We start from the raw sequence: 19,109 nt of genomic DNA, 5'->3' as shown, positions 1-19,109 counted from the left end.
TTCCGCTAAAAGGTAATAGAGTTTCTTAAAGCTGGATCAATTACACATGTTGCTGCTGTTCTCCGACAAATCTGGTGTGATTAATAGTAATTTATCCTGTCACGACAAAAAGGACCAATTTTATTTTTACCAAAGCAACAAAGCTTTCAATTAAATTACTAAGGAAAAAAAAAAATCATACCAGAGAGAGTCAGAATTTTTCAATCTTTGTTCTACTTCTACGATTATCAATAACAAGAATAAAAAACAGAAATTCGTTTATCTCATAAACCGGGAATTTTGGGACGGTTTTAGCTGTCAGATTAAACTGGCTTTGAAAAACCCTGTTGTTGTTGTGGTCTTCAGTCCTGAGACTGGTTTGATGCAGCTCTCCATGCTACTTTATCCTGTGCAAGCTTCTTCATCTCCCAGTACCTACTGCAACCTACATCCTTCTGAATCTGCTTAGTGTATTCATCTCTTGGTCTCCCTCTACGATGTTTTCCCCTCCACGCTGCCCTCCAATGCTAAATTGGTGATCCCTTGATGCCTCAGAACATGTCCTACCAACCGATCCCTTCTTCTGGTCAAGTTGTGCCACAAACTTCTCTTCTCCCCAATCCTATTCAATACTTCCTCATTAGTTATGTGATCTACCCATCTAATCTTCAGCATTCTTCTGTAGCACCACATTTCGAAAGCTTCTATTCTCTTCTTGTCCAAACTATTTATCGTCCATGTTTCACTTCCATACATGGCTACACTCCATACAAATACTTTCAGAAACAACTTCCTGACACTTAAATCTATACTCGATGTTAACAAATTTCTCTTCTTCAGAAACGCTTTCCTTGCCATTGCCAGTCTACATTTTATATCCTCTCTAATTCGACCATCATCAGTTATTTTGCTCCCCAAATAGCAAAACTCCTTTACTACTGTAAGTGTCTCATTTCCTAATCTAATAGCCTCAACATCACCCGACTTAATTCGACTACATTCCATTATCCTCGTTTTGCTTTTGTTGATGTTCATCCTATATCCTCCCTTCAAGACACCATCCATTCCGTTCAACTGCTCTTCCAAGTCCTTTGCTGTCTCTGACAGAATTACAATGTCATCGGCGAACCTCAAAGTTTTTATTTCTTCTCCATGGATTTTAATACCTACTCCGAATTTTTCTTTTGTTTCCTTTACTGCTTGCTCAATATACAGATTGAATAACATCGGGGAGAGGCTACAACCCTGTCTTACTCCCTTCCCAACCACTGCTTCCCTTTCATGTCCCTCGACTCTTATAACTGCCATCTGGCTTCTGTACAAATTGTAAATAGCCTTTCGCTCCCTGTGTTTTACCCCTGCCACCTTCAGAATTTGAAAGAGAGTATTCCAGTCAACATTGTCAAAAGCTTTCTCTAAGTCTACAAATGCTAGAAACGCAGGTTTGCCTTTCCTTAATCTTTCTTCTAAGATAAGTCGTAAGGTCAGTATTGCCTCACGTGTTCCAGAATTTCTACGGAATCCAAACTGATCTTCCCCGAGGTCGGCTTCTACTAGTTTTTCCATTCGCCTGTAAAGAATTCGTGCTAGTATTTTGCAGCTGTGGCTTATTAAACTGATTGTTCGGTAATTTTCACATCTGTCAACACCTGATTTCTTTGGGATTGGAATTATTATATTCTTCTTGAAGTCTGAGGGTATTTCGCCTGTTTCATACATCTTGCTCACCAGATGGTAGAGTTTTGTCAGGACTGGCTCTCCCAAGGCCGTCAGTAGTTCCAATGGAATGTTGTGTACTCCCGGAGCCTTGTTTCGACTCAGGTCTTTCAGTGCTCTGTCAAACTCTTCACGCAGTATCGTATCTCCCATTTCATCTTCATCTACATCCTCTTCCATTTCCATAATATTGTCCTCAAGTACATCGCCTTTGTATAGACCCTCTATATACTCCTTCCACCTTTCTGCTTTCCCTTCTTTGCTTAGAACTGGGTTTCCATCAGAGCTCTTGATGTTCATACAAGTGGTTCTCTTTTCTCCAAAGGTCTCTTTAATTTTCCTGTAGGCAGTATCCATCTTACCCCTAGTGAGATAAGCCTCTACATCCTTACATTTGTCCTCTAGCCATCCCTGCTTAGCCATTTTGCACTTCCTGACGATCTCATTTTTGAGACGTTTGTATTCCTTTTTGCCTGCTTCATTTACTGCATTTTTATATTTTCTCCTTTCATCAATTAAATTCAATATTTCTTCTGTTACCCAAGGATTTCTACTAGCCCTCGTCTTTTTACCTACTTGATCCTCTGCTGCTTTCACTACTTCATCGCTCAGAGCTACCCATTCTTCTTCTACTGTATTGCTTTCCCCCATTCCTGTCAATTGTTGCCTTATGCTCTCCCTGAAACTCTGTACAACCTCTGGTTCTTTGAGTTTATCCAGGTCCCATCTCCTTAAATTCCCACCTTTTTGCAGTTTCTTCAGTTTTAATCTACAGGTCATAACCAATAGATTGTGGTCAGAGTCCACATCTGCCCCTGGAAATGTCTTACAATTTAAAACCCGGTTCCTAAATCTCTGTCTTACGATTATATAATCTATCTGATACCTTTTAGTATCTCCAGGGTTCTTCCATGTATACAACCTTCTTTCATGATTCTTGAACCAAGTGTTAACTATGATTAAGTTGTGCTCTGTGCAAAATTCAACCAGGCGGCTTCCTCTTTCATTTCTTAGCCCCAATCCATATCCACCCACTACGTTTCCCTCTCTCCGTTTTCCTACACTCGAATTCCAGTCACCCATGACTATCAAATTTTCGTCTCCCTTCACTATCTGAATAATTTCTTTTATTTCATCATACATTTCTTCAATTTCTTCGTCATCTGCAGAACTAGTTGGCATATAAACTTGTACTACTGTAGTAGGTGTGAGCTTCGTATCTATCTTGGCCACAATAATGCGTTCACTATGCTGTTTGTAGTAGCTTACCCGCATTCCTATTTTCCTATTCATTATTAAACCTACTCCTGCATTACCCCTATTTGACTTTGTGTTTATAACCCTGTAGTCACCTGACCAGAAGTCTTGTTCCTCCTGCCACCGAACTTCACTAATTCCCACTATATCTAACAATAACCTATCAATTTCCCTTTTTAAATTTTCTAACCTACCTGTCCGATTAAGGGATCTGACATTCCACGCTCCGATCCGTAGAATGCCAGTTGAAAAACCCTATATAGCCGAAACGCGGTTGTTTCAGTGATAACTGCCATCCCTACTATGAACTGCCTTGTGGTGTTGAGGTATTCCCTATGGTCAGAAAGATCTGCAGATCTGTCCCCGATTCGAACACGTGTGGGACCAGCTCCGACATCAACCGCGTCCCAATGTCCGTATTCAGGATATCAAGGACCAGTCACATCAGTTATGGGCCATCTGGCCTCAGGAGAGCAAACAAGCGCTTCATGATACTCTTCCCGATCGAATCCAGGCCCGAGGGGATGTACCGTCATACTCATAGTTGGGCTCATGCTTCGAGTTCTTTGTAAATTTGACACGATTTTGTATCCATTGAAACAACATCACATACTCTCTCACTCTATGAATTCTCATGTTTCCCTTCACCGAGCGAGGAAGCGCAGTGGTTAGCACATGGGACTTGCATTCGGGAGGACGACGGTTCAAACCCGCGCCCGGCCATCCAGACTTAGGTTTCCGCGCTTTCCCTAAACCGCTCCAAGTAAATGCCAGCATGGCTCCTTTGAAAGGGCGTGGCCTATTTTATTTCCAATCCTTGGCACAATGCGAGCTTGCGCTCCGTCTCTAATGACGTCGATGCCAACGGGATGATAAACCCAATCTTCCTTCCTTCCCACCACCCCTTGTGGATACTTCACTTGTTTTGGCAGGCAATGTATTTGAATTGTAATCTTTGTGATTAAGTCTCTTTCTAATTGGGCTCACACTTTACCAATGGCACAATGTAACAAGAAATAATGGCTCTGAGCACTATGGGACTTAACATCTGAGGTCATCAGTCCCCTAGAACTTAGAACTACTTAAACCTAACTAACCTAAGGACATCACACACATCCATGCCCGAGGCAGGATTCGAACCTACGACCGTAGCAGTCGCGCGGCTTGAGACTGAAGCGCCTAGAACCGCGTGGCCACCGCGGCCGGCTAACAAGAAATACAATACTGCTTCATCCTCAATAATGGACTTTATGATCGTAGATATTAAAAGGGTTCCTCGTCTCTAACTCGCTTTTGCTTGCTCCATTGGTCTCTACAGTAAATTAACAATTATTTTACGCACCTCTAGATCCCCTTTTAAATCTTAACGAAACTGTACAATTAATTGCACCGCTTTTTCAACTGAAAACACTTTCGAAAAGCCCCCGTGCAGAAATATACAAAGGGCTGAGGTGAGGGGATCTTGGAGGCTTGAGTACAGGCCCTGCTCAACCTATCCGTCTTGTACCACATTGGTGCACGTGAAGTCTTACATCAGCAACAAAAAGTGTCGGTGCATGCATCTAATATATTCTTCAATCTTGGGCCATGGTGAAAATTTGAGACCATTTAGATGGGGAGTTAATCTAAAAGTTTACGTTTCAAATAGACCTGTAATAATGGGACAATATTGCAGAATGAAGTTGCAGTTCGTAACCATACACTCACAGTTATCTCGAAAACATCTAGTTCGCCGACCAATGTTTACTGGGACGTTTTTCCTTCTATTACTGTATACGGGGTGACAATTATTGAACTGTGTGAAAAGAAAACGTAAGTTAGTTATAAACTACGGCATGCAAACACTTTATCCGACATGTAAACGTCCTTACAGGTATTCGGATCTAGGTTATGACATGTTCGATATGCCTGGTGATGATGTGGAGCAGACGAGTAGCGAAATTTTGCATGATCTGCTGAAGTGTCGGAACATTGAAGCTGTCAATGGCTTCCTGAATGGCTGTTTTCGACTCAGAAATGGTATTGGGGTTATTGCTGTACACTTCGTCTTTAATATAGCCCCACAAAATGGAGTCGCCTGTGTTCAGACCCGGAGAATATGGCGGCCAATCGAGGCCCTCTCGGTACGCAAGAGCCAGAATGAGTTCCCGAAAGTGCTCCTCAGGACATCAAACGCCCTCCTGCTTCGATGGTGTCGAGCTGCATCTCGCATGAACCACACCTTGTCGAAATCTGGGTCACTTTAGATAATGGGGATGAAATCAGCCTACAACGCCTTCACTTACCGTTCAGTAGTCACCTTGCCAACAAGGAATATCGCACCGATTATTCCGTGACTGGACGTTGCACACTACACAGTCACCCGTTGAGGAACGAAGAGGTTTTTCGATCGCGAAATGCGGATTCTCAGTCCCCCAAAGGCGCCAGTTTTTATTATTGACAAACACATCAAAATGAAAGGGGGCTTCGCCTTTAAACCATATCTAATAAATCATTCTTATATCCATCATGCACCGCGGCTAGCCGTGCAGTTTGAACGTCCTAACGCAAACCATTCAGAAGCTATGACGATTTCAATCCATCTACTTCAATAATTGTCACTCTGTATTTCTATTAACGTTAGTTTTCGCCTATCTAGGCCTACTACAGCAAAAGCGAGACAAGCTTCCAGGAGCTCACGACGATATCCACGAGACCATTCATATCATTCGTGTAAAGAATATCGCAAACATTTTGGGTCAAACTGAAACAGGTGATAGTAGGCACGCAATCGATTTGATTGAGACAGGGCGGAAGTACATGTTTATTGTGTTATGGAGACACACAGGGAACGCCGCACACAACAGCATAGCTCATAGTAATTGTTCAAGGCGACCATCGGCAGTCTCAGTGCGTGTATTGCACCGGAGCATGCCGTTCTGCCGCAATCGCGCAAAGATCTGGTGTGTGTTGTACACTGGAACAGGCAGCGGCTGATAGCTTACACCCCTGACCACCAAACACACATAGTGTACACAGGTCATGACACGTGCGTCATGTGACGACAGCATGCGTAGCACATGCGCATTGACCTGTGCCGCACGCGCGCTACTGTTCCCGATGTTAATTGCCATTGTATCAGACAGCTTGTGATGTGTCTATGGTGAGGTGTGTTATTGCGTACAGTGCTTGACGCCTAATCAAAGACGGAACGTTATTCATCACGAGAGCTGACAGACATGCATTTAATGTACGGTGCGGCAGGATCTAAGCAGAACAAATGTAGAGACAACGCTTACCCTAACTGGACGAAGTTTAACTGCGCCGATACCAATTGACGAGAAAAGGGGTCGCTTACGCCACAGAGAACCGATCAAGGTTCTCGCCAAAGACATGTCCGAACAAAAGACTTTGAGGAGATGGTGTTGGATCGTGTGGCCGACCACCCAGCAATAAGCACCCGTCAACTTGCCCGTGAAATGCGTATTTCGAACGATACAGTCTGGAGAGAAGTGGTGCTACAAGTATTACATCTCTGTCATGAGTAAGCATAGGGACCAAAGAATTTTTGAGTCCCACGTTCACTTCTGTCAGCGGATTATCCACCACAGTGCTGTAGTGCCGTACTTGGTACAGTTTGTATTGTTCATCGATGGGGTTTCGTTCACCGATGGTGTTTAGAACAGCCGCAACAGCCATGTCTGCAGTGTGGACAGACCCCCGCCACCAACATCGACGGCCACCACCAACCATTCTCTGTCAAAGTAACGGCGGGCATTGTCAAAGATCATCTTATAGGACCTTATTTGCTGCCTCCCCTTTTGACTGGTCGACCTTAACTGGTGTTCCTACCATCGTTCTTGGAGACTGCAGGTGTTGTTGTCCACGAAAGTACGTGATTTCAGTACGATGGTGCATCAGCCTACTTCGATGTTAATGCCCGAGAGCACCTGAACAACAGGTAACCTCATCGTTGGATTGCGAGATGGGGTCCTGTCCCATGTCCAGAACGATGGGCGGATGTCACACCTCTGGACCTTTTCCTTGGGGTTACGTCAAGACGTTGGTTTATGAAACCCCCGTAGAAACGGATGGAGGCCTATTTGCTAGAGTCCAAGCTGCCTGTCTCTTGGTTCAACAGACACCACGGATCTTTGAGAGAGTGTGGCAGAATTTCATGCGCCGTTGCCACGCATGCATTGAGAGTGGCAGTCAACACTTTCAACAATTACTATGAGCTACGTTGTTGTTATGTGGTGGTGTTCGCTGTGTTTGTCCATAACACGATAAATATGCATTTCCGACCATTGGCTCCCTATCTCAATGAAATTGGCTGCGGACCCACTTTCACCTGTTCCAATTTGACCCAAAAAGTTTGAGACACCCTGCATAGGTAACCGTCCTGAGGATGTGCCAGAACTTAACTACTGTCCATTAAAATTGCTACACCACGAATATGACATGCTACAGACGCGAAATTTAACCGACAGGAAGAAGATGCTGTGATATGCAAATGATTAGCTTTCCAGAGCATTCACACTAGGCGACACCTACAACGTGCTGACATGAGGAAAGTTTCCAACCGATTTCTCATACACAAACAGCAGTTGACCGGCGTTGCCTGGTGAAACATTGTTGTGATGCCTCGTGTAAGGAGGAGAAATGCGTCCCATCACGTTTCCGACTTTGCTAAAGGTCGGATTGTAGCCTACTGCGATTGCTGTTTATCGTATCGCAACATTGCTGCTCGCGTTGATCGAGATACAATGACTGTTAGCAGAATATGGAATCGGTGGGTTCAGGGGGGTAATACGGAATGCCGTGCTGGATCCCAACGGCCTCGTATCACTAGCAGTCGAGATGACAGACATCTTATCTGCATGGCTGTAACGGATCGTGTAGCCACGTCATTTTTTCGGATGAATCCAAGTTCTGTTTACAGCATCATGATGGTCGTATCTGTGTTCGGCGACATCGCGGTGAACGCACATTGGAAGCGTGTATTCGTCATCGCTATAATGGCGTATCACTCGGCGTGATGGTATGGGTTGCCATTGGTTACACGTCTCGGTCACATCTTGTTCGCATTGACGGCACTTTGAGCAGTGGATGTTGTATTTCAGATGTGTTACGACCCTTGCCTCTACTCTTCATTCAATCCCTGCGAAACTCTACATTTCAGCAAGATAATGCACGACCGCATGTTGCAGTTCCTGGGACTTTCTGGATACAGAAAATGTTCGATTGCTGCCCTGGCCAGCACATTCTCCAGATAACTCACCAATTGAAAACGTCTGGTCAATGGTGGGCGAGCAACTGGCTCGTCACAATACGCCAGTCACTAGTCTTGATGAACTGTGGTATCGTGTTGAAGCTGCATGGGCAGCTGTACCTGTACGCGCCATCCAAGCTCTGTTTGACTCAATGCCCAGGCGTATCAAGGCCGTTATTACGGCCAGAGTTGGTTGTTCTGGTTACTGATGTCACAGGATCTATGCACCCAAATTGCGTGAAATTGTAATCACATGTCAGTTCTAGCATAATATATTTGTCCAACGAATACCCGTTTATCAACTGCATTTCTTCTTGGTGTAGCAGTTTTAATGGCCAGTAGTGTACTTTCCTATCGGACGTATTTTTCTCTTAATCACGATGAACTGAATTCTATAAACTAGAAAGTCTTCAGTCCGATTACATAGCTAGTGCGATATTCTATGAGCTTGTATTTTATTTAATGGATGATAATGTGAAATTCATTTTGTGAAGCCATACACCATTTGCCTGCTGACTGTCTCAGTCGCGCATATCGAGCATGAATGGTGACGATAAGATAAGGTGGCTTACAGCAGGATGTAGATAATAGGGATTTCGCGCTAATCCGTCGGTAGCACGACGGGGCAGGCTCAATATTGCAGCTGCAGTCACAGAGCCTTCCGTCTCACATTAGTATGACAGCTCAGCGCGCATACACGTGTAAACGTACTAACGAAGACAACAGCAAATCCGGAAATGAGTAAGCATTCTAATAGACAACCCTCGACCGTGTAACGGCTAATCTCACTTCCAACGAGAAGAAGAAAGATTGGAACTACCCCCAAATGTTTACTGGTATGGTCTTCCGTTGGCACATCTTTGATTTCTTTCTTCATTAGACGCTGATACTTGTGGTCTCATTTTTCTCTGTTTTGCAGAACTATGCATTTTTTACGTCTTTCACAGTATACTTTTTCGAATACCACTGTTTACTGTTTAGTTCTGTACTTTCTATTTTTTCCGCTGTTTTGCAGAACTAAGCATTTTTTACGTTTCACAAAGCACACGCTTTTTTCGAACAGCACTGTTTACTGTTCATTTGTATAAATAAAAGTGTGCTGTGTAAAACGTAAAAAAAGGCATAATTCTGCAAATCAGCGAAAAATTAGAGCGCAAATATCAGTGCGTAATTAAGAAGGAAATCAAAGACGTACTAACAGACGCCATTTCCTGATGTAGGCAAAAAATCAAACAGAAATTATCACCACTGACGATGCAATACTTTAATAAAGCGAAACACGTCTGGTGAGAAAAAACACGCATTTTCTTTTAGTTGTAACGGCGGAACAAAAGTACCCTCAAGAATTCGGTAAGTTTACTACGTTATGCTACAAGTTACAAACTTCACTGGATCCTTTAAATTGTTATTCATCTCTTGCATCATAAAGTGGATTAATGTGTATTTTAAGAAAAAATATGGTATATTTCTTGCCTCAGCTTTGACGTTGAATATTACCATTACGTAAGTACAGTTCTATGATGAAAAATGATTAACATGTTGTGATGAGTTACACAGTCGAAAATCGATAAGGACATGAATAAATATTATTTATAATAATTTGTTGCTAAACCTGTCAATAAAATAATTGGAGCACCTGGTGTGCGGGGATTAAAACGACACCGAACCACCTTACTATGGAGGACGATGAGCTGCGACGGCATTGGCGTCACATTTGGTCTCACCTAACTCTGGTGAGTTCAACTTTATACTCCTCTCTGTATTCTGGTCTACTGAAAGTTTCACATCTTACTGCATTTCATAATAATTTCCTTCACTATATTAACAAGTAACAGTCACAGTGTAGCACCAAAATGTCTGTGTTATGGATCCTTGATAATCCACTGATTCTACAATACTTACTGTTTGTGGGAGATACAGTTTATTCCTTATTTTAACCCCGGAAATACGAGCTTCAGCTATCATTGCGCCATTGTGCGACTGTTGTAGCTGAATTTTGTGGCTGATTTTGAATCTGTGTGCACTTCCATCGCGTCTTTTATACCAAATAAACTGACAGTCTTAATATACTTCTATCTCGCCAGATTTATATTTTTGATTGCAGTAATAGAGTCATCTTTCTGGGGAATCGAACGAAGATGGTTAGAAATTTCTACCGATTCAGTGCGCCATAAAATTTACATGTGATTGATAATTTGTAGAAACTGAAATTTTGGATTTCAGATACTGGAATTAAGGCCTAGGAACTTCTCACGTCAGAGTGTTTCTTAATCTAAATAATCCCTTGTACAATCTACACCTACTCCGCAACCGAACCTGCTGCTTGTGTTATACAGTGTGTGCACGATGTATCTATAGCGTCACTACAAGATTCCAGCATACAGATGTATCCGAGGAATCTGAAATTGCGATAATGACCGAATTACAACATTTTCAGTTTGAGTCTGAGGATACTTTCATTTGATCTCTGAGAACAAAACTGGACATTGGCAACTGTGCTGAGACCGCACGGGAGAAGACAGCAAGTTTCACCACTGTCGACAATCTCCAGAAGGAAACGGGAATGGTTTCGTGTCATACACTGGGCTGCAACCTGCACTCATTGCTATTCTTAGGGTGGCATCTTCTACACGGAAAACAGTGCTGTCCTTTTACGATACAATCCGAGTACATGTTGGCTTCCTTTCCCTTCCGCTATGTTATTCCCATGAAAAGGCCAGTTACGCACCTAATACTGGAGCTACTTCTAACCAGAACCTTCTTCCTTCTTTTCTATATTTTCTTACCTTAACAGACGATAGTGCGCTGATCGAGCAGAAGAGGCATGTATTGCTGGGACAGACTCACAATGGCAGACAATGTTTTGATCTATTCGCCATCAAAATTGTGACTGACGTAGGGTCCAGCTCACATCTCATATCCTTTTTTCCTGAGGAAGACCTAAGGTCTTGAGACAATCATCCAGCCAAAGCGTGGTATCTATGGAAGTGTTCATCACGCTTCTTTGAAACCCGTAGGTTAGTCATTTCGGTAGTTAGTAGGAGACAGGCATGCGGCATCACTAGGCAGCCCTACCATATAATCTATAGAACAGCCTGCAGCAACTTGGAGGACACAGGGACCAAGATAGCTTATAAATCTGCTTCCCTAGCCGAGATAGCTAGGGATCGCCTTCAGTGGTTCTCGACCCGAAGGTAACCGTTTCGAATACGTATGACGGAAGAAATTTTCACCGCCGGTCTTTGTCCAGAAAAGGGAGGTGAAGTGGTGCCTTAAAATTCGTGATCACCAGACTTTGCGCCGATTTTCTGGGTTAAATTCAAGGCCTCTCTACAGCGACCCATAGACTGAAAGGGTGTGACACTGTCGATAGTGATCCTCCGGGTCTGATGAGGGCGTTAAGATCGGTGACCCCCTTGGTGATATTCGAGAAGAGTATATGCCAGTACTGCGTTTTTCCATCTCCTCCTGTCTGTAATCTCCTTCAACGAAACAAACAAAGCTTTCCAACTCCTCGTGCACTCATTACAGTCTCTACTCAAGAGACGCTCTCACAGACACAATTCTCATACCTCTCAAGAGAAAGGCGCCATTGCGCAGGAAATTCCGTCTGTCGCGGAAACTCTCGATGGAAAGGTGCTGTTGTGCACGAGCATCCGTGTGTTGCAGAATCCTAGAGCATATTTCCTTGAGGCAAAGATGCTTCTCTCAAAGGATTAGTACACATTCAAGAAATCCACTAATGTGAAATTGTTTATTCACAAATGGTGTACCGTAAGCTAGGGTTACTTTGTCCCTTTGTGGATTAACTTCGCCCCATTCTTCAGAAAAAGTTTTTAATTTTTTCCGCTAAAATTACGTCATCAGCATTGAGTAAACAAGGCACTATGTACTTAAAATACGTGAAGAATGATCTAGAAAGTTGTGAGTTCCACGAAGTAATAGTGTGTTGGCAGCACTGGACTCGACGTTGATCACACATATTTTAACAGGTATTACACTCCACTAACTACTGCCTGGAGGGTTCACATCTGCTAAGCTAAAATATGGTAAAAATAATTTTGCATTTTGTCAGTAGTAGGTAACAAGGTGAGAAACTCATTTGTCTGAATTTCAATTTTGCTAATATATTTCACGCTTCTGTCAAATGGGCACATTGTTGCAAAATATGAGGTTACTTTAGTTCGGCTCAAAAAACCCCAAACTAAAGATGAAGTAATACTAGAATCTGATTGTGATTTTGAAAGTTTCTCTGATGTGCAAGATGATGTCCAGCACCACAAAATGTTGAAAGATAAATTAGCAGTTGGGCAGTAGCTACAGTCTTTTTACGATGATGAAGAATATTACGCAACTGGGGCTGAGTTGAGCGATGAGGGTACCAAAGTGAACTGTATGGAGAAGACGAAGTCTTGCTGCAAATGGCCGAGCGAAAAGATAAACTATTTTATACTTTTGAGGATTTGACAAGTCTTATTACTCCAACATGATTAACAAAATGTGGCTCTTATCAAGTACTAGAGCTTCAGTAATTTGTATAATAAGGCTCATGGCCATACTTACAGTATCGTTAACATAACTATATTGCCATCGCGAATAGTTACCTTAGTTCAACATGTAACTTGCAAATTAATTATTCAGTTGGTGAACTATGCAACATGTGTATATTTACTGTATCAGTTTCTGAATAAAGTTCAATATTCCCTGTCCATACGTTCAAAATTTAGTGTTTTATTTGTTACTCATGCTCATGAATATATGGGTCAAATGGCTCAGAGCACTGTGCGACTTAACTTCTGAGGTCATCAGTCGCCTAATATTTAGAACTAATTAAACCTAACTAACCTAAGGAAATCACACACATCCAGCCCGAGGCAAGATTCGAACCTACGACCGTAGCTGTCGCTCGGCTCCAGACTGTAGCGCCTAGAACCGCACGGCCACTCCGGCCATGAATATATAATCTAGAGATATTGATTGGGTTTACTTTGTCCCGCCAGCATACTACCACTTTTTCGTGAAGAAATGACTGGAACAAATTAGCCCCGAGTGCGCGTAACATTTGTCCACACTTTTTATGGTACCATAGCAACATATGGAATGTTTCTCGTTTAATAACTTACTTAATTGATGACACAAGTCTTTGAGAATACTACAAAATTGTACTTGCAATTTGCTCTCTGCAAAAATTGGGCCAAAATAACCCCGGTTTAGTGTAGGTAAATAGGTTGTTTTCCGTTTCCCTAGAGCCCGCATCTCGTGGTCGTGCGGTAGCGTTCTCGCTTCCCACGCCCGAGTTCCCGGGTTCGATTCCCGGCGGGGTCAGGGATTTTCTCTGCCTCGTGATGGCTGGGTGTTGTGTGCTGTCCTTAGGTTAGTTAGGTCTAAGTAGTTCTAAGTTCTAGGGGACTGATGACCATAGATGTTAAGTCCCATAGTGCTCAGAGCCATTTGAACCGTTTCCCTAGATTTCCGAAAGGCGTTCGACACTTTAGCACATCGTCAATTAATGAACAAAGAATGACACAGTAATTTTTGACTAACGGAACCCAGTATTTTACACTGAACCGCTTACGGAAGTGAACAAATAGGTGGAAATACAAACAACACGACACATTACCGTGTCTAATATCGTGTAGGTAAACAGTTGGCATTCAAAATAACTTCCAGTCATCTGGGAATGAATAAATACAGTCCATTTATGGTTTTAAACAGAATCTTCTACCACTCTTCCTACAAAATAGTGGCAACTTCAGGTAGCGACGATAGAGGTGAATAGCGATCATGCATCCTTCTCTGCAAAGTACACTACATAGGATAAATAATACTGAGATCTGGTGACTACGGTGGACAGAACACATGCGACAATTCGTTGATGTGCTCACAAAACCGATCCTGCACCATGCGAGCTGTGTGAACAGGGGCTGTGTCTTCGTAGATCACAGCATCACCACTTAGAAACAAACATTCTACTATGGGATACACCTAACGAGCCAAAACTGTCACACAACCTTTGGCAATAGTGCGACATTCCAGAGTAGACATGGGGCCCATGCAATACCACATCTACATCTACATACATACTCAGCAATCCACCATACGGTGCGTGGCGGAGGGTACCTCGTACCACAACTAGCATCTTCTCTCCCTGTTCCACTCCCAAACAGAACGAGGGAAAAATGACTGCCTACATGACTCCTAATCTCTCTTATCTTATCTTTGTGGTCTTTCCGCGAAATGTAAGTTGGCGGCAGTAAAATTGTACTGCAGTCAGCCTCAAGTGCTAGTTCTCTAAATTTCCTCAGTAGTGATTCACGAAAAGAACGCCTCCTCTCCTCTAGAGACTCCCACCCGAGTTCCTGAAGCACTTCCGTAAGACTCGCGTGATGATCAAACCTACCAGTAACAAATCTAGCAGCCTGCCTCTGAATTGCTTCTATGTCCTCCCTCAATCCGACCTGATAGGGATCCCAAACGCTCGAGCAGGACTCAAGAGTAGGTCGTATTAGTGTTTTATAAGCGGTCTCCTTTACAGATGAACCACATCTTCCCAAAATTCTACCAATGAACCGAAGACGACTATCCGCCTTCCCCACAACTGCCGTTACATGCTTGTCCCACTTCATATCGCTCTGCAATGTTACGCCCAAATATTTAATCGACGTGACTGTGTCAAGCGCTACACTACTAATGGAGTATTAAAAGATTACGGGATTCTTTTTCCTATTCATCTGCATTAATTTACATTTATCTGTATTTAGAGTTAGCTACCATTCTTTACATCAATCACAAATCCTGTCCGAGTCATCTTGTATCCTCCTACAGTCACTCAACGACGACACCTTCCCGTACACCACAGCATCATCAGCAAACAGCCGCACATTGCTATCCACCCTATACAAAAGATCATTTATGTAGATAGAAAACAACAGCGGACCTACCACACTTCCCTGGGGCACTCCAGATGATACCCTCAGCTCCGATGAACACTCACCATCGAGGACAACGTACTGGGTTCTAATACTTAAGAAGTCTTCGAGCCACTCACATATTTGGGAACCAATCCCATATGCTCGTACCGTAGTTAGGAGTCTGCAGTGGGGCATCGAGTCAAACGCTTTCCGGAAGTCAAGGAATATGGCATGCATCTGATACCCTTCATCCATGGTTCGCAAGATATCATGTGAAAAAAGGACGAGTTGCGTTTCGCAGGTGCGATGATTTCTAAAGCCGTGCTGATGCATGGACAGCAACTTCTCTGTCTCAAGGAAATTCATTACATTCGAACTGAGAATATGTTCGAGAATCCTGCAACAAACTGATGTTAAGGACATTGGTATGTAATTTTGAGGATCCGTCCTTCTACCCTTATTATACACAGGCGCTTTTTTCCAGCCGCTCGGGACTTTACGTTGGGCAAGAGATTCGCGATAAATGCAAGCTAATAAGGAGCCACGATGTGGCTGTCCAAGTTATTATCGAACCTCGACCACGTTTCAGTGTTGGCAGCAACCAGTGTACAGGCGTACGCCATACGTAAACCGAGCCAGAAGTTGTAAACAGTGTGAAACAAGACCTATACGACCAAATAACTTTCTTCCATTGCTCCGTAGTCCAAGATTTACGACTTCTGTGCCATGTTCTCCTGTTACGGGCTTTTGCTTCACTGACGAGTGTTTCTGGATTTCCAGCTCGCCATGCATTTCCCTGGTTGTGGAGCTCCTTTCGCGTCGTTTTGGCGCTGATAGGATTCGCCAGTGCGACGTTCAGTTCTGCAGTGACTTTTGCTGCTGTCGGCCTCCTATTTTTTGTCAAATCCTGTTCAAAGACCGCATGTCAGAATGACTCAACATGCACTTTCATCCACGTTGTGACTTAGCGGGAAGTCTCGGATAAGATGGCTCTCGAAACACCAAACACTTCGCTTAGCTTGGTTACGGAACCGGCTAGCATACGACCACCAACCATTTGTCCACGTTAGACTCACTTAGCTGCGATGTAATGGCCACGACTGACACTTGTAAACGTCCTGAGGACATTGTGAAGGCGCCGCTCGTGTCAGATACAACAGTGCAACCTGCAGGCTTGACTAGGATCTGCATTTGTGTTCAAGCATGCATTTATCGCGGTGTTAGCAAATTTTTGTCCAACCCCTGTACGTTCAGCAGAAATGAAACAAACATGGGCTGTGCCCCAATGAACTGTAATGGTACCCGTAAAATTCTCAATACACATAAATATTTTTTCAGATTTGGTCAGCAGCACTATTAAATTTTTCTCTGGTGGCACTGTTGTATGTAGGAAAATATCAGCGTTTGACGACCGTAAGTAAATGCAATAAGACCAGGATGTAATTTCCACTTGGTACGTGACTGGTATCTCACTGTAAATGCGTATACGCTGAAGATAATTCCGATAGCAAAAACAGACAACACGAAAGTATCAGATTACGAAGATAAGTGTTAGACTCCCAGAGCACGTCACATTGTATAAATATTTAGAGATGATAATAAAAAGCGTTATGAAATCCGAGGAGTAGGTTCAAATGGCTCTAAGCAGTATGCGACTTAACATCTGAGGTCATCAGTCCCCTAGACTTAGAACTACTTAAACGTAACTAACTTAAGGACATCACACACATCCATGCCAGAGGCAGGATTCGAACCTGTGATCGTAGCAGCAGCGCGGTTCGGAACTGAAGCGCCTAGAAACTCTCGGCCACAGCGGCCGGCTGAGGACTAGATCAAATCACAATTACGGAGTGTGAATGGAAGACTTAGTATTGTTAGAAGGGTTTTGGAAAAGTGCGGTACATCTGCAAAGGAAGTCCTGTAGAGGACGCTAATGCGACCTGTTCCACAATACTACACCAGAATTCGAAGCATTTATCAAATATACATGATAACAGAATCAAACGAACTCAGAAATGCAGTACTAGGATCTTATCTTATAGCTGCTGCTACACGGCCAACAACTCATCCACAAATATCTCACAGCGACTACAATCTTTAGCCATAAATGAACTGTATTCGAAATTGGGAATTTGGAGAACCATTAGCTGTATAAAGGAATGACGACAGCGAAAATTTGTGCCGGACCGGGTCTCGATCCCAGATTTCCCGCTTATCGTGACCGGTCGCCTTAGAATTGGGTTATTCGAGCACGCTTCACGAGCAGACGCAAACTTCATCTGTCATCAACCATGTATCTACAATCTGCACTCGTACATCGATTACGTGTGTACCAGTACAGGGGAGACAATTTAATTGAAAGCCGCTTGCCCGGTGTCGGCGAATAAATACGATATTTTTCTCAGAAGTCCGATGCAAAGTGCCTTCGGACATGCGTTATCGTACTTCTGAACAACACAGGCACCGCAGTATCGTTCTTAGCCATAAAAATGGTTCTGAGCACTATGCGACTTAACTTCTGAGGTCATCAGTCGCCTAGAACTTAGAACTAATTAAACCTAACTAACTTAAGGACATCACACACATCCATGCCCGAGGCAGGATTCGAACCTGCGAGCGTAGCGGTCACGCGGTTCCAGACTGAAGCGCCGTTAACCGCACGGCCACACCGGCCGGCTCTTAGCCATATCTACTCTAGTTAGAGAAAAATTTACTTTTACGTAGAACCGATTGCAAACAAATAAGATGGCACAATGAAATTATATGAGCTGCTGGTACTAAATAAAAATAGCCATGAAAAAAAAAAAATCAGTTGCGAACTCTGCTGAGAGTGCGCTACTGCAGGTGACACCAGTCAAGGCTAAACTCTCGACAATATCGCTGCAAATACTGTCACGAAGACGAAGCGCGATAGGAACTTCAAGCTAGCACGCACCTCATTCACGCTCGGCACAATCGAAGTTAGTGTCTGTCACGAAAAAATTCCGACAGGCGGCAACCTTCGCAGCAGACTCAACAGCGATTCGTAATCGTCGACATCGTGTTTCAAAGCACAGAGATTGAAGCTTACCTGTGGAGAAGGCAGGTTAAAGGGAAGTCCAGTAGCAGAGACAAGCGTGGCGTATCGATGTGCTGGATGAATACTCCTAATACCCGCGGCTTCTGAGTCGGGAGAGATTCAAAACTGCGGCTGGTGGAGTTTTTGTAAACGAGACCCGCTGGCGAGCACGGTGAAAACAAACTGTGCGCCAGATAAGGGGGGCCTCTGTATATAACGGCGGTCATGCGGTTCGCAAGGAGTGGCCGCGATTATCGCATCTGCAGATACGGCGACGGCGGGAAGTGAGACAGCGGGCCTGCCCGCGCACGTGAGCAGTCGCCGCCCTGTGTGCTGGGTCACGTGCCACAGGGCACGTGGGCGCGGCTCACCGACACCCTCGGATTGCTCAACAAAGGGGTGCGGGTGGCACAGAGGGTGCTGCCGAACTGGGCGACAGTCTCAGAGGGACGCACATGTTAATGTTGTACTACCGCGTGGTCACGCCACAGGAAAACAGGAGGGTTGATGAGATATAACTGCCATTTACTGCTTCGGACCACGTTCAGTTTTCGTCGAATGGCTTAGAACGGCCCCTAGTGGTTCCAACCTATACAAGAGAGCAAAATTTGAGGTCGCACTCTCCTCCAAATAGCTACGATCACGTTTAGTGGGGATGAAATGGCTCTGAGCACTATGCGACTTAACTTGAGGTCATCAGTGGCCTAGAACTTAGAACTACTTAAACCTAACTAACCTAAGGACATCACACACATCCATGCCCGAGGCAGGATTCGAACCTGCGACCGTAGCGGACGCTCGGTTCCAGACTGTGGCGCCTAGAACCGCACGGTCACTCCGGCCAGCGTTTAGTGGGGATACAGCACAATAATGCCCTTAAACGTACGAGAGGATCACCAGTGTCAAAGCTACATATGAACATGGTATCTGTTCTTTC

The 19,109-nt window shown here is 43.9% G+C and overlaps 1 protein-coding gene across 3 annotated transcripts in view; it reads right to left on the bottom strand.

Moving 5' to 3' along the window:
• LOC124595638 (acyl-CoA Delta-9 desaturase-like) overlaps window positions 1-19,109 on the bottom strand; it is a 666,968-nt gene that overhangs the window by 301,014 nt on the left and 346,845 nt on the right. Inside the window, exon 1 of one of the 3 annotated variants that reach the window (XM_047134469.1) lies at window positions 18,185-18,255. The exons of the other annotated variants lie outside the window; for them this stretch is intronic. The gene's annotated coding sequence lies outside the window, so the exon portion shown is untranslated. Of the gene's footprint in view, window positions 1-18,184; window positions 18,256-19,109 lie in introns of those variants that run through there. 3 annotated transcript variants of the gene reach the window in all.

Source organism: Schistocerca americana, chromosome 2 (assembly GCF_021461395.2).
Source record: "Schistocerca americana isolate TAMUIC-IGC-003095 chromosome 2, iqSchAmer2.1, whole genome shotgun sequence".
In the NCBI taxonomy this organism is placed as follows: domain Eukaryota; kingdom Metazoa; phylum Arthropoda; class Insecta; order Orthoptera; family Acrididae; genus Schistocerca; species Schistocerca americana.
The sequence above is the reverse complement of the archived record's forward strand: the minus strand, read 5'-3'. Positions and strand labels throughout refer to the sequence as shown.